The 14,183-nt window shown below is 45.0% G+C and overlaps 1 protein-coding gene across 2 annotated transcripts in view; it reads right to left on the bottom strand.

Moving 5' to 3' along the window:
- Nucleotides 1–14,183, bottom strand: part of LOC138527604 (zinc finger protein 773-like) — a 282,571-nt gene that overhangs the window by 167,133 nt on the left and 101,255 nt on the right. The gene's annotated exons all lie outside the window — the stretch shown is intronic.

The raw sequence follows: 14,183 nt of genomic DNA, 5'->3' as shown, positions 1-14,183 counted from the left end.
GTCAGCTACACTAAACATATTGAAAAAAGTAACTGTGTAGAACGTTGCTTTTAATCTTTGACCTTGTTCGTTTTACTTCCTTGTTGGAAAATTTTCCAATTCCTCTCCACTTGAGCGTGCTAGTTCGCATTAGCTGTTGTATGTCCTCTATGTGACTTCCTTTATTTCCTGGTAATCTAAACAATAACCAATGTGCATTTAAAATCTAACAAATGTTGATCAGCAGTTGGTCTATCAACTACTAAAGTTTCACCTCCCCGCAGGGGGAGTCTTACCTGTTAGACCTACCTCATGTGAGGCATTAATCAGTTAGATTTACAACTGAATGAGAGAAAGGCACAACGTCAGAGATTGGCGGTTGAGGTGAAAAATGTTTTAAAAGTTGAGATGCAGATTTGAGTCAGGAGGTAGAGAGGTTTGACATAGAGCGCTTGAGTTCCTGGGTAAGACGAGTGTTCCACAGAGGAATCCCAGTAAACCTAGAGCACCTCTCGCCAAAGGAAAAAAAGAGAAGTCCTCAAAGCAATTTGTTCTTATACGAGTAATCACATGTCCAGTCTGTCCCAAAAATACTTATTTTTAAACTCCAAATCAATTCAAACATGTGGCAAACACCCTGTTGTAGTCTACAGTGCTGCATATTACAGTAAATGTATCCTTGCTTGTGGATGAGAAATTAATGGGAAAGGGACCAGTGATAATAATTCTTTTTTTTTAAAAAAATGTTCTTTATTAAAAAGGCACTTGGTAACATACTAAACAACCAGAGTACAATGGTCATCGTAGCCATCAGTACATACAAAAAGGTGCAGATGGGAAAAGACAATGAAACTGAGGCAATAACGAAGTGTACAGGAGATGGTGACAAATGCAGGTCAAACAGTAAAAAAACCCAGAAAAAACAAACAGTCTTTATAACAAAGGGCCAAATCGTAATCATATATTAGTTTATCTGGGTATTCTCTTGCGCGCATAGCAAATAAGATTTGAAGGGCTGGCATTTATTTTTTACGCGATACCCACTGGCTGCATGGAAGCCCATTGATCTTTAACGTTGCTGGCCCAGACAACAGCCAGCAGCCACTGATCAGTCGACAGTATATTGGGTTTCAGCCAATACAGCAACAACCATAAATTAACAAGTTTACGCATATGTCCCGTTATTCCGTCAAATACATGAAAAAGGCAATGCATGGTAGTAGCCTCAAAACTTCCGCCAGACATATCAGTATAGCACATGCATCCTTCCAGTACCTATCAAGTTTCTCCACACCATGTGAAAATACCCAGCATTGCCCTCCCCATACCTAGGCCAGCAGCCCACACTTGTTTGAGACAAATGATTCATATCCTGTGCCCATTTTGAACAGAGCTCTGCTAGGGGCGCCAGAGCTCGGCCTTGGATCAAACTGTATAGAGACAACGCTCCGGGCATTGTGTGCCTCCATAATATACACTATACACAAGGATGGAGTCATCTGCAAGCTCAACAGGGAATGCCGCCCACAGTCCTTTAAAAGCTCTACGAGTGATGCCATTGCGCAGATTTATACTGTGTGAGAGCAGGGACATCATGAGCAGAAATAAAGTTCACATCTAGTTTGATATTCCCAAGTGAGCTGAACCCATTTTGTACCCATCGCCGCTCCAAAGCAGCGTCTACCCTGGGAAGGGTTAGTATACAGTTCCATAAAAGGGAAGTTGCTATGGTAAGGATGAGCTGCACCCAAGAGTTTCCAACTTTTTCACCAGGCCAGGGCAGGGACGCTTACGGTCGAATGGGCAAGAGTTCAAAAATGCAGTAGGCAGCACCAGAGATGTAATCTCACTTGCCTGCAGAATACCTTTCGAGTTTAACATGTGGAATAAGCACATCTCGCGCAAACCAAAACGTGGAATACTGCACCTGCACCACCAGCCAGTATACCCTCTAGTCACGAGTGGCAAATCCCCCCCTTGCACATGATCAGGGTATTCAACTTGAGATGTACCAACCCGAGTGGCATACAGAAGTATTAATATCAGCTTCCAGCTCTTTGAAATCTTTTGCTCCAGGACATATGGGTATATTTTGCAAGAAAAAAAGATGTTTTGTGAGAACTATCATTTTAAGCAGTGCTATTTTACCCGCAATAGTCAATGGTAACCACGCCCAAGTTGCGAGTTTAAGCATGAGGTGCGACGGGTATTTAGCAGAATTACTTTCAAATAACACAGCATGATGCCTGGTTATTGTAATCCCTAAATATCACATCTCCGATGGAGCCCATGCAAAGCAAAGTAGGTTGAGTGGTCTGGTCACAGCATCCGTTAGCGGAACAATTTCAGACTTATTACAGTTTACCCAGCGGCTGGACAGATCCCAAAAGCGAGAATGTCCCACATTCGAGGCCAGACAGTCCCCAACAGGGAGAACGTCCCGCATGATTGGGTTCAAATGGATCAGTAGATCCCATAATTAGATGATTGCATCATCCGCATAAAGCAGCGAGGCATAAAGCAGACACGCATATGACCCGAAATTGGGACCAAATTTACATTTAGCCAAAACAGCATATATGAATTGCCATGAGACCAAATCGAAGGCCTTTTGTAGATCAAGTGTGGCCACCACTGCCTGAACTCCCAGGGCGATCTTTATTGAATGTATTTATTGAGCATTTGTTAGGAGCCTATACAAGAAAATGGTGTTTCCAGACGCCACATGGCAAAGTGGGGGAGGGAGAAAAAGGGGAGTAATTAACAATGGCATAAACAGTAAATATACAATCATGGTCCTACTAGGCCTTCCGACATTCGGATGTGAAAGTGCAGTTAAGAGAAGTGCAGGAGATAGGGAAGGGGGTTGGGGGAGCAAGTTCTGGGCAAGTGCTGGTGGGGGCACAGGAGGGAAGTGTCAAGGGGGCCAAGGGAGGAGGCCACTGGCTAAGTGCTATGGCGGAGGAATCCCAAGGTTGGGATGCACAGCCACCAGGCAGGGGGGCCGCAAGGGCAGTGCTGAGGGGGCAGGGTGCTGGTGTCGACTGGGTAGAGGGCCTGGTAATCTGTGAGATTACATGAAGGACTAGGCCTTCAGTGGGAGTGAGGTGATTTGAGCAAGAATATTGAATAGACAGAGCAAATTGAGTGCTGTAGAGCGCCCGGGTATGAAACCCGACTGGTCAGGGTGAATTACGTATGGAGCCAATAGAGTAGCTAAAATCTTAGTGAAGATCTCAACAAGCTTATGCACCTGCTGTCTGCGCACTGGTCACCCTCTGAACTCGGGCCCAGGCTCCTGCATGTCCAGTTACCCTTGCACTGCCTCTGGACTCCCCAGAACTTAGTGTCTGTATCTGTAACCCTACAGTCCCTTCTCTCTGCACTTATGAGCCACCCGCTGGCTGCACTTGGGAGTTAACTGCACTTCCCCTGCCCCCTGGCGCTTCTCTCCTACCTGCACTTGCACGATCTGAATGGTTCAAGGCCTTGCAAGATCGTTATTTTGTCCTCCCTTTTGTTTCCCCCTCCTTGTCTTGTCGTGCCTAGAAACACTTGTGTACAGGCGAGTTATAAATGCCACATCATAACATCAGCCTTTATCCAGTGAGAGGGTGTGGTAGGAAGTGCATTGTTCAGCGGGTTTGTCAGGTTTCAGTAGCACTGTGATGACCACCTCCCTCATGGTATTGGGAAGCATGTGCAGCTCGACGGTCTCCCCCACACTTTACGAAGATAGGGAAGACTTAAGTTTAAGAATTTGGCGGTAATGCCACCGGGGCAAGGGGCCTTCCTTGTATGCAAAGCATCAATTGCATGAGCAATATCCTCCAGCGAAATGGGGAGATCCAGTTGAGCGCTAGACTGATTTCTGGAGGGTCTCCACAATTATCAATCCGTCAATGTCAGCCTCTAAGCAAGCATCCGAGTATAAACAAGAATAGAAGGCTTCAAATACTTTAACCTCGGTCAGTGTGTGGACCAAACTGCCCGACCGGTCCTCAATAAGCGTAATGTAGCAACTGTCTCTCACCTGCCGGTTCGAATGAGCCAGCAACCTATCCGGTCGTTCACCCTCCCCGTATCGCCGCCACCCGGGCATCCAGAAACTTGAGCACGCTCGCTGCATGGTCCCTAAAGCTGTAGAGCGCATCCATAACCTGTGAAAGCATGGCAGCGGGAGGGCGAGCGGACAGCTGCAACGGCTCCAGGCGGTGGAGACCATCCTCACTGTTTTTAATGTCTTGCCTAATTGTGTTGAGGACCCCAAACTCAATGGACAATGCGATGCCCTGAACATAAGCTTTAAAATCCTCGTTCAAAGTGCTTACCGAGGAGACTCACCCCCCCCCCCCGCCTTCGTCACAAAAGTAGAGCTTTACACAGTCTAGGAGGTTAGTTTAAAAAGCAACATTTAACAGTGCCTGAGATTTAAACCACCAATTGGCACAGGGTTTAGGGAGCCCGTCAATGTGAAAAGTAACTAAAACAAGGGAATGTTCTGGGCAGTATGTTCGTCCTGGTGACACCACTGAGGAGAAAATCCGAACCAACCTACAGGTCTATATGTGAAAATGAGTCATGCACAGAAGAGTAGGGGTATGCACTGTTGCAAGGATTAAGAACCCTCCAACATATACCACACAACTCTGCCATTCTATCGCACATCGTTCGTGCAGCCTTTGTTAGTGCCCTACAGATTTGGCCAGACCTGTCCCGGTCTACATCCAGGATGGTCTCAAGATCACCCTCCACTCCCTGACAGAATAGGTATCCGAGTATAGAGAGCCAACATATCCATGGATTTCAGAGTACAATGCAAGGTCATATTCATTGGGACCATACACATTAACAAAATAATTTCCCTACAAGCCACCACCTCGTAGAACATACCATTTCCCTGAGGGTATACGTAAACCTCATGTGCGAATGGAAGTGAATTGTGAACCAAAATCATCACACCCCTAGATTGAGTTGAATGCGTGATGTAAAACCTATTTTTGCCCCAGTGTCTGGCAAACCCCATCCAGCAGCTGTAGCATGGGTCTCTTGTACAAACAAGACCTTTGCCTTAAGGCGTTCAACGTAAAGCATACATTTTTTGCTTTTTAACAAGGTTCCCAAGCCCTGGCACATTTCAGCCCAAGCACGCGAGTTCACTCATTCCAGCCATGTAGTGCATGCATTTTCATCTGTCCAGAAGTCGCAAGAAAGTAGAGCTCCAATTTCTCCCCATACACTGTCTGTGAAACAAAAGTACTTCCTCAGCATAACCAAGTGCATTTTGAATCTCCAACATAACCCCACCACCCTCGCAATTGAGAAGATGAATCCCCCCACACAACCCATCCAGACAAACTTTGCAACACTGCATGGGGAGGCCGGTGCACGGGAAATGAGGCGCAAGGACCGCACTATGCATACAGTGTAGCCACATATACCCGTTATGCGCACTTACAATTGGATGGAACAAAATCATCAGAAAACATTAAAGATGTTGATCTAAAACCAACATCACTGAGATAAGAGGCCATGTTGGCGGAGCTTTCTAGCAGTCACCCCAATTTTCAGCAGCAAACACTTGGGCCCATCAAAGACTCCCCGCCACAAGAACGGAAGACTCAGCCATGAGGCAAAGTTACTGTCTTATTAGCAAACAAAATAACAGGGATCACACCAGAAAAACAAGTATCCTCTGCAGCTCTGGTCTTCTAAGCATGTCACACAGTTTTATCCCAGCATGACGTCACAAATTCAGGTTCCATCCCAGAAACCCATCACACATTTACATTGGTCAGTTTGGGTAGGCTACATATAGAAGAAATATGGGTTAGTTCCACAATTGGATAGCCATATCTAGTGGCTCCTCCTAGGACCACCTCTACTAGTATCAATCTACAATGTTGCAAGGTCACAGAGACACAATTGACCCTTGCAACAAATGATATCCCCACGTGAAAGGTGAATCTGGATTAGGCAGAATGTGTCCTCCCATCCCTATTACTCTGGACAGTTACCAGACTGAGTACCTTTTCAAGGCAATGAAAATTAACACAGAGGTGCGAAGTGTTCCCTAATGTTGCCATCTCGGATCACCTAAACCTGGGAGAGTGAATTCAGTTAGCTGGTAGGCAACACTTGTTGCTTTTTCCCCTCTGGTTCGATGGGAGCAGTCCTCTTCGTCTACTTCAGTTGAACGGGCATTGTCCCGTTCGCCTGGTCATGTGTGTGTGGAGACCACAACATAAGCTGTCCTACTTGTAATTATGAGGATTTAAAAATGATTTTCCTGCAGGTGGCTTATTTTCCAGGTAACTGGAACTTTCCCGTCTCCACTTGTCCTTGGCCGAGTGCCTGGTTTCTGCTCACCTCTAGCTCCGGTGATCATGTCAGCTTTTCCACGTACCCGAAACATGTCGCTCCTTTGCCACTAGTTTCAGAGAACTATAGCTTCCATATCATTCCTTATGGGTTCTAAATGTTAGTAGCAGACAAGCATGTGCAAGCTAAATATACGAACTCTTTGCACCTAATCAGGCTGGCCAACCTAGAAACAACATAAGGGGAATATACAACCCCATATCACAGATTTTGACAAGAAAGAATCCTGTCTTGAAAACGACCAGTGGTCGAAACAAGTGTTGGCAGAGAGCAGTCAAAGAAAAAACAAAACTCTTTGTTAGTAATAATAATGCAAATTTGTTTGGAGGATTAATTTAAGGAGAAGCGCATTGCCCAAAAAGTACATTTATTATATGAACTCTTTGCATCTTGCGGTTTCTGCTTTGGCGAAAGATACAAGTCCAAAGATATGTATGTGCATCTGTCCTCCATCTACGCGAGTCATAAGCATGCGCTTCATGCCTATATGCAATAAACTAGTGCATGTTTGTTTAACTTCATGAACGGATGAATATGTACTTTATGTAAAATGCGGCTACTTTGTGATGACGTCAGTCTCTGGTTTAGTCGACTTGCTCAATCAATGTCATTTCCATTTCGTACAAATCATCAATTGGGTATGGTCTGAATGGTTGTCGGAGAGAATAACGCTTCTCACTAGCTCGAAGTTTGTGGTGATTTGCCTAAGAGTGAGGCACAGCTGTCATTTCTCTGCCTTTCTGTTGAGTTGTGTGGCGGGCATGAGGGTCAGATTGGGCCCCAACAGCCCCATCTCCAAGAAGGATGATATGGTGTGGCAGAACGCTAATCTAGGAATGCCATGTCTTCTTCAGAGATTGCAAATAAGTAGGTCTTGCCATTACATTCGATGCACAGCTTGGCTGGGTATAGCATCACATATTTTATGCCCTGCTCCTGAGCCTCTTATTCACTGCAAGGAACGATTTTTCCTATTGCACACCTACAGAGAAATCCAGGGACATATGTAGCCTAAGAAAAGCTGCCACTTTTCGTGGGCAGAATTCAGGATATCGTCCCCGTTTCACTAATTCAATAGCTGGGCAATAATCGGGCAAGGTGGTGCTCCAGGCTTCGGCGCCAGGGAACGTTGGGCTTGCTACACTGCAAACTGCTGCAACAGTTTAACATGGTCGAGCGGGGTTAGAACAGTGTGCTCCACAAAGTCCTCCATGAATCCCTCAAGGTTGTTCTCGGGGCCCTCGATAATCCAGATATTGTTACAGCGCAATCTGATTAGAGTTAGTCATTCTTTCTAGTAACCGCTTGGACATGCTTAGTCAATGAGGAGACATAGTTCAGCAAGGAGATTTAGTCTTCCACTACGCAATAGCATACCTCCTTGAAGGCCACACTTATGCTCAAGGCGGGAGCAGAGTCAAGGCAGATCATGTGACCTGTGCAATGATCCTCATGTAATATGTTGATGTGCGTGTAGCACACTCAGTGGTCGACACACACGGCTGGGGTTGCGGTCATTCAGATCGTGTTGTAGCCGTCATTCCCACAAGATATAATCAGTATAGTCTGCTGCTCACGCTACCCGGTACTGAAATCGAGATGCAGCCACCAGCAGGATAACAATCGGGAGCAGGTAACAGCTGTCAAGAGCCCCAGGTCACAGTAGGTCTAAAGCGGAGTGGGCATATTGGTTAGTGCACAACAGCACTACCACCCCACCCCCCCCAGCCCAGTGATAATGGATTCAGGGGCTACTGGGAATTTTACGGATTGGAATCGGAGTATCCCTCTGCTGAAGAAAGATCAAGCATAACAGGTGAGGGCAGTGGATGGTACTCAACTCTCATCGGGGCTTAATACTCATGAGACAACTAGTATTACAATGTAGATTTCAGAGAGACATTGGAGGACATCGCTTTTCAGTTAATTGATGAACAGCTGAAAGTGATCTTGGGAATGCCATGTTTAACATTAAACAACCCCAAATGACTGGGAAAAATACTTTTATACAGAACATTGAATTCTGGAGATTAAAAGAAATGCAGAGAACATGTAATCAATTGGAGAAGGAGTGGGGAAATTAATGTTACCTTGAGTTTTTGGGATGTGTTTGATTAAGTTGAAGCAGGAGAACTTCCACCCCACAACCCCTACGACTGTAAGATGGGAACTGTGCAGGAAAATCAATGCACCGACAGAGAAGAAAAACAAATACCTCAGAAAATATAGAGTTTAATCGTAATTCCAAGTCACCCGCAGCATTACCTTTGTTTTTTGTGCCTTAAAAAGATGGCTTCTGGACAACCTATATCGACTACAGAGCCCTGAATAAAATCACCATTCAAAGTCATTATGCACTTCCACTTGTTTCAGTTAATAGGATCAAATTCAAGGAGACCGTATATTTACGGAACTAGATAAGAGGGGCATAGCATCTGGTTCGGATCAGACATGGGGGCGAATGGAAGACAGCATTTAGAACTATGTTCGGCCTCTACAGTAATACCTTTTGGATTGTGGAATGCACTGGCCACTTTCTTTTTCTTCAATAATGAAGTTCTTAAAGATTTTATGGATGCATTTGTTATTTATATAGACCATATCTTAGTTTTCTCACAGACTTTGGAAGAACACCAGGAACATCTTAAAAGGGGGTTACATAAACTGAGAGAAAATCACTTATTTGCCAAACTCGAGAAGAGCCAACACTGCGGATAGTTGTTAATGACAAAAACACAGGTGCCTTAGGCTGTAACAGCATGGGATGGTGTTGGTCAGGGATATGGTTCGTGCGGTACAGCAGATCCTATGGATTTGGAGGCTTGGTCCTGACAGAAAGAAGGGCCCAGGTTAAAGAATTCACCCATGCTGTTATGGAGCCCTCCAAAATTCCCTGGAGCTATTTGGGGTGTGTTTTGCAGGACTTGAGACAGAAACTTAGGGCAGTTGGGAATGTCTCATTGACTCAGAAGGTTTTGAACCAGCGAGTGCGCATGTGCTAAGTTCAGGGAACCACCAAACTCAAATTTTAGGTTGAAACCCCCAGAATTATTATAGGTAAAGAAATTGGCCAATCCAAATAAAGTGAGAGATAGAAACTGTGGAATCTGGGGAAGGTTCAAGTCAGAGTGTGACCTATGTGCCTATTCCCGGAACGTTACGAGGGAGATCCTACGAGATTTTGGGTTTTCATTACTCAATGCTTAATTGCATTTTATATGTAGGTTGGTGGCCTTTCTTATGGAGGGGTCTAAAATAACATTGGTTTCATCTTACCTCAGAGGGGTGCTGTTGCCTGGTCAGTCCTATACATTGCAAGGGAATCCCCATTTTGAAGGGCTTCACTTTTTTTAAAGCAGAGTTTGGAAAGATGTTTGGTCGTGGACAGGTTTTGCAGGAGGTAGACATTGAGCTCTTTCAATGCAAGCAGGGAGTAGCAACCATGATAGCCAGGATCAGTTGCGGATCGGCAGGAAATGCGACCTACTGCATGGCCACCTAGCCATGCTCTCCCCCTGCATCTATCCTCGTTTTTTGGGGGGAAAGGATTAATGGAAGCAGTTCAGTGGCAATTTGACTCGGGTGCAACAGGGAATTTTATGGACTGGGGTTTGGCTAGGTCCTTGGGGATTCCCTCCCTTCTCTCTCCCCGTCGTATAACCCACTCCCCACCCCCCACGGAAAAAAATAGAGCAACTGAGGGAAGTTGTTGGTCTCAACTTTTCTTGGGACTAGTCCCCAAGAGACAGTCATTGAGAATGGAGATATCAGGCAGGCATAAGGAGGAGCTGGTGTTTGAATCGATTGACGCGCTGTTGATTCTGTGTTTGCTTTATGTAACTCTTCATAACATTTTCTTTGGGATTTATTTGATGAATGAATCTGAGGCTGGGGAACTTCTTCCTCAGCTCCCTTATGATTGTAAGATAGAGTTGGAGGTTGGGGATCCCATACCATGTAAAAAGATGTATGCCCTCGCAGAGAAGGAGAAGGAATACCTAAAAGAATACCTGAGAGAGAACTAAAAGGCTTTATTCAGCACTCTCTGCCACTAGCAGCATCTACTATTTTCTATGCCCAATAAAGATGGTTTCCTGTAGACTTGTATACCAGGATTACCAGGTGCAAGAAAGTATTTGGTGTCCACTAAGGATCTCAAATTAAAGGGAAAGGGGTACAGTCCAAGATATGCAGGTTCATTTGAGATGGAGGAAATAAATCCAGTTGCTGTATGTAAAGTTAACACTAGCCAGGGAGATGGTCCATCTGTCATTTTTTATGGGAGCTAACTGAAGCCCTGTTGCAAAAGGACACAATTAAGTTAGCTTCGTCTCATGCAATTATAAAGGGAGATTCAGAGGATTACGACGTTATGGCAATCTTAGATTCCAGTAGGAGTAGGGGAAAATGGCAGTACTTGATGGACTGGAAGGTCTATGGTCCTGAAGAAGAGTAATAGGAAGTAGTCCTAGAAGTTCATATACTGTGCTTAGTGGGTACATTCTATCAAAGTTACCCTTTCAAACCAAGCTCTGCAGCATAGCCTAGCGCAGGTGGTACGGTTGGGTCCTAAAAGTGATCTGTTGTAGTGCATAGGGTGGGGCAGGATGTCTTCCCTGAGAAAAAGCTAGGGATGGTTTGCGATTTACTAGGTTGGTGAATATGTATTTCCTTAATTGCAAGATACAGAAGTTGGGAGCTGTCCCAAGCCACACTGGAGGGAGGAGTCTGCAATCAGCTTGATTTGGAACTCTGATGGAGTAAAACTCATCCGTGCCTTCTACAATTTCCTTTCATCTCAAGTTTTGGACAAGCAGGACCTGTGTTTGTGGGGCTCGACCTTACTTCACCAATACAGTGGGAGAGCAGCCATTTATGTTACACAGTAGCAAAGAGATTTGACACAGACATTTAGGTGAAGTATTATTGGAATCAATTTTTTCAACAGGAACTCGAGCGGAAATGAAGGTCTCTTCGCTCACTGTTAAAGTCATCTGAAGTTGGGAATGAAATCAGCATCATTTCAAGGAATCAGCAGGAGCAGATGCAAGATCCACAATCCAGTAGCACAAGTTTTTCAGATGTAGCACACGCGCTTGGAACGCACTCTTCGGCAGAGCAGGAGCAGAAGAGAAAAAGGGTAGTAGGTCAAATGTTTGGAGATGGTGGGCACAACTTGAGGAAGTGTCCAACATCAAATTAGTTGTTTCTTCTCTGCCGAAGTGGGCCCAGTACTGCCGTAGGTCGATCATGTCTACGGAGAGTAGCATCTGGCAGATCTGAGCGAACCGTCTCTAGTATGTTGCGTTCTAGTGAACGGCTCGTAAATTAGGGACCATGCAACCCTCAACACAAAGTGTTATCTGAACTTTTAGTATTCATTGGAAATTAAGCACTCCCAGGGTAACCCCAACCTGGGGAAGGAACTAGAGATTTGAAAGTTGATCTACAAACTGCATTTATGTTATATGTAAATAGTTTTCACTTGGTAGCCAATAGGACCACCTGAAAACAAGCATTGGAAAGGCAAGGTTTTGGCTTCTGAATAGGCATTGTATAAGTATTTGTCCAGTTTTAATATATCATATTCTCAGCTACTTGAAATTGTCGGCAGCTATTGGCCATATATGTCCAAGCACTTGCATCAGCAATAGGGACGGACTTCAAATCTATAAAGTTACAAACCATTGCCATGAATTCCCTGAAATGTTTAGGTAGACAAACAGAGTGTGTCTTTTCATGCACTGTGCGCATGAACTGTGTGCTGTGTGTGGTGTGTGTATAGGGGGTGTATGTGTGCATGCATGTAGCCAATAGGTGGGGCAGGGGGTACAGTGTGTGTGGGGGACAGTGTGACTGGGGGCTTTGTATGTTTGAGGGAAGTACATGTATGACAGCATGTGGGGGCAAGCGTGTCTTTGGGACGTGAGGAGTCTGTGAGGGGGGGGGGGGCGAGTGTGCCACCTATTATGGGGGCAGTGTGATTGGTTGTTTGGGTGAGCGAATATAAGTGAGGGAGCCAAGTGTGTCCAGTTGGCAGTTGGAATAACAGGGCTGCGGTTGTGGGTTTGTGTCACTGTTAGTGCATGTGGGCAGTGAGTTTGTGTGCATGTGTGAGAAAAAGAGGAAAGTGAGTTTGTGAGCATGTGGTGGCCCCTCTCAAATGCATTAGAGTTCGGGGTCAGCCCTCGGAGCCTTGGTTTAATGACAATCTTAAACTACTGCGCCTTAAACACAGGCAAGTTGAACGAAAGTGGCGTTCCTCTGATGCACCCGGTGATAGGGTTTCTTTTTAATACAGGCAGTTATCATTGAGCTATTAGTGAGGCCAAATGCAATTTTTGTTTACTTTCTGCATTGAGAATTCAATAAATCAGCCTAAAGAACTGTTTGTCAGGTCTAGCAGGTGGCCAGTGGTGATTCACAGGGTTGGAGGATGTTTTTTTAATCAAGGTGAGGTGTTAGAGGGGTTGCTATTCCTTTTCTTTCACCATTTTTGCAAGGGTAGGTTTCCGAGGCCAAGATGGAGGAATAGAGGGCTGATCTGATTGAGTTCCTATCAAGACACTTCTGTCTATTGTTCTCCCAGCCAGAGTTCCATAACTGCCTTTCATCCCTAGACATTTCTTGGCAGGTTGTGTTTCATTTAAGCTCCTTAACTAAGGCCCAATTCAGAGTCCAGAGGTTTACCTGCAGAAGAAAGAAGACTACCATAGGAAGTAATTCGAGGAATGAGAAGGCCACTGGTGGGAGTCCAACAATTTGAGGGACAATGCTGTGTATTTAATAAAATAAGACCGAAGGTGTTCATTGTAGAAGCAGCAGCGTTCATAGGAAATGTAAAAACTCACTTCAATTGCCAAAGACTAGTAGCGGCAGTCACCGGAGCAGAAATGACCTAAACTGTTTAGTAATCTGAAGGCTCCAGCGTTATGTAAAAGCAGAGTCAAGCATGCGCGAATGTTAAGCGCGATGTGGAGTCTATTCCTAAGGAGAGAACAGAGCGGGGAAGAGCTGAATAGGGTGAGCAGCTGAGCGCATGAGTTTTATGATCAGTCTGCAGCCTGCAACGGTTTCCAAGTGAGAAGCGTGAACGTGCAATTGCCTGTGGCTAGCCTGAGTGGTGGGGGGGCGAGCAGACATGCGGTGAGAGATGCGAGTCCAAAATAGGGATGCCTTTTTTCATCTAAGGATTTCGAATGAAGAGTTAATTTCAACGTGCATGCGCAGCCAAGGAAATAGTCGACGCGCAATGCGCAGTACAGTTCTAGTGAAAGTTCAGACAAACTCAGACAAGTTACAGCAAGCACAGTGGGAGCAAAGGCTTTCAGAAGTCAACAGTAAAGTGCTCTTTAAGAGTCCCACACTAAGCTGATAGGAGCTGATCCTTATAGTTAAAAGAAGGAAGACTTTTAAAATAAAATAGAAAGACTTGTAAAATAGTTTTAGTAAGAGAATAGTTAGTTTAGGTTTTCTACTCAAAAGAGGAACATCTTTTTACAAGGCAGAGCGCAGGAACATTTTGAAGGTCAGAAGTGAACGGAATTACCTTTTCAAAATCTCTTGAAAATCTCTTGGCAAATAGAGGCAAGACGGGTAACAGAAACATTTCATTTAAGGTAATGTTTTATAGCTCACTGAATGGAATAATAAATAATGTGGTGTCTATTTTACTGCAGATACCAGAACAGGGCCAAGAGGTTGGGAGCCAAGAGTCTCTTTCATCCACTACCTCTTTTCCTTCCCTGGGGTTCTCGACTCACCTGTAAATCTGGGGTTGAGCAGGGAACGTCCAGAGGGTAGGTGGGATCATCATCAGTTCC

This window comes from Ambystoma mexicanum, chromosome 1q (genome assembly GCF_040938575.1).
Source record: "Ambystoma mexicanum isolate Mex_15411 chromosome 1q, UKY_AmexF1_1, whole genome shotgun sequence".
Lineage (NCBI taxonomy): Eukaryota > Metazoa > Chordata > Amphibia > Caudata > Ambystomatidae > Ambystoma > Ambystoma mexicanum.
This window is presented reverse-complemented; position numbering and strand designations above follow the sequence as displayed.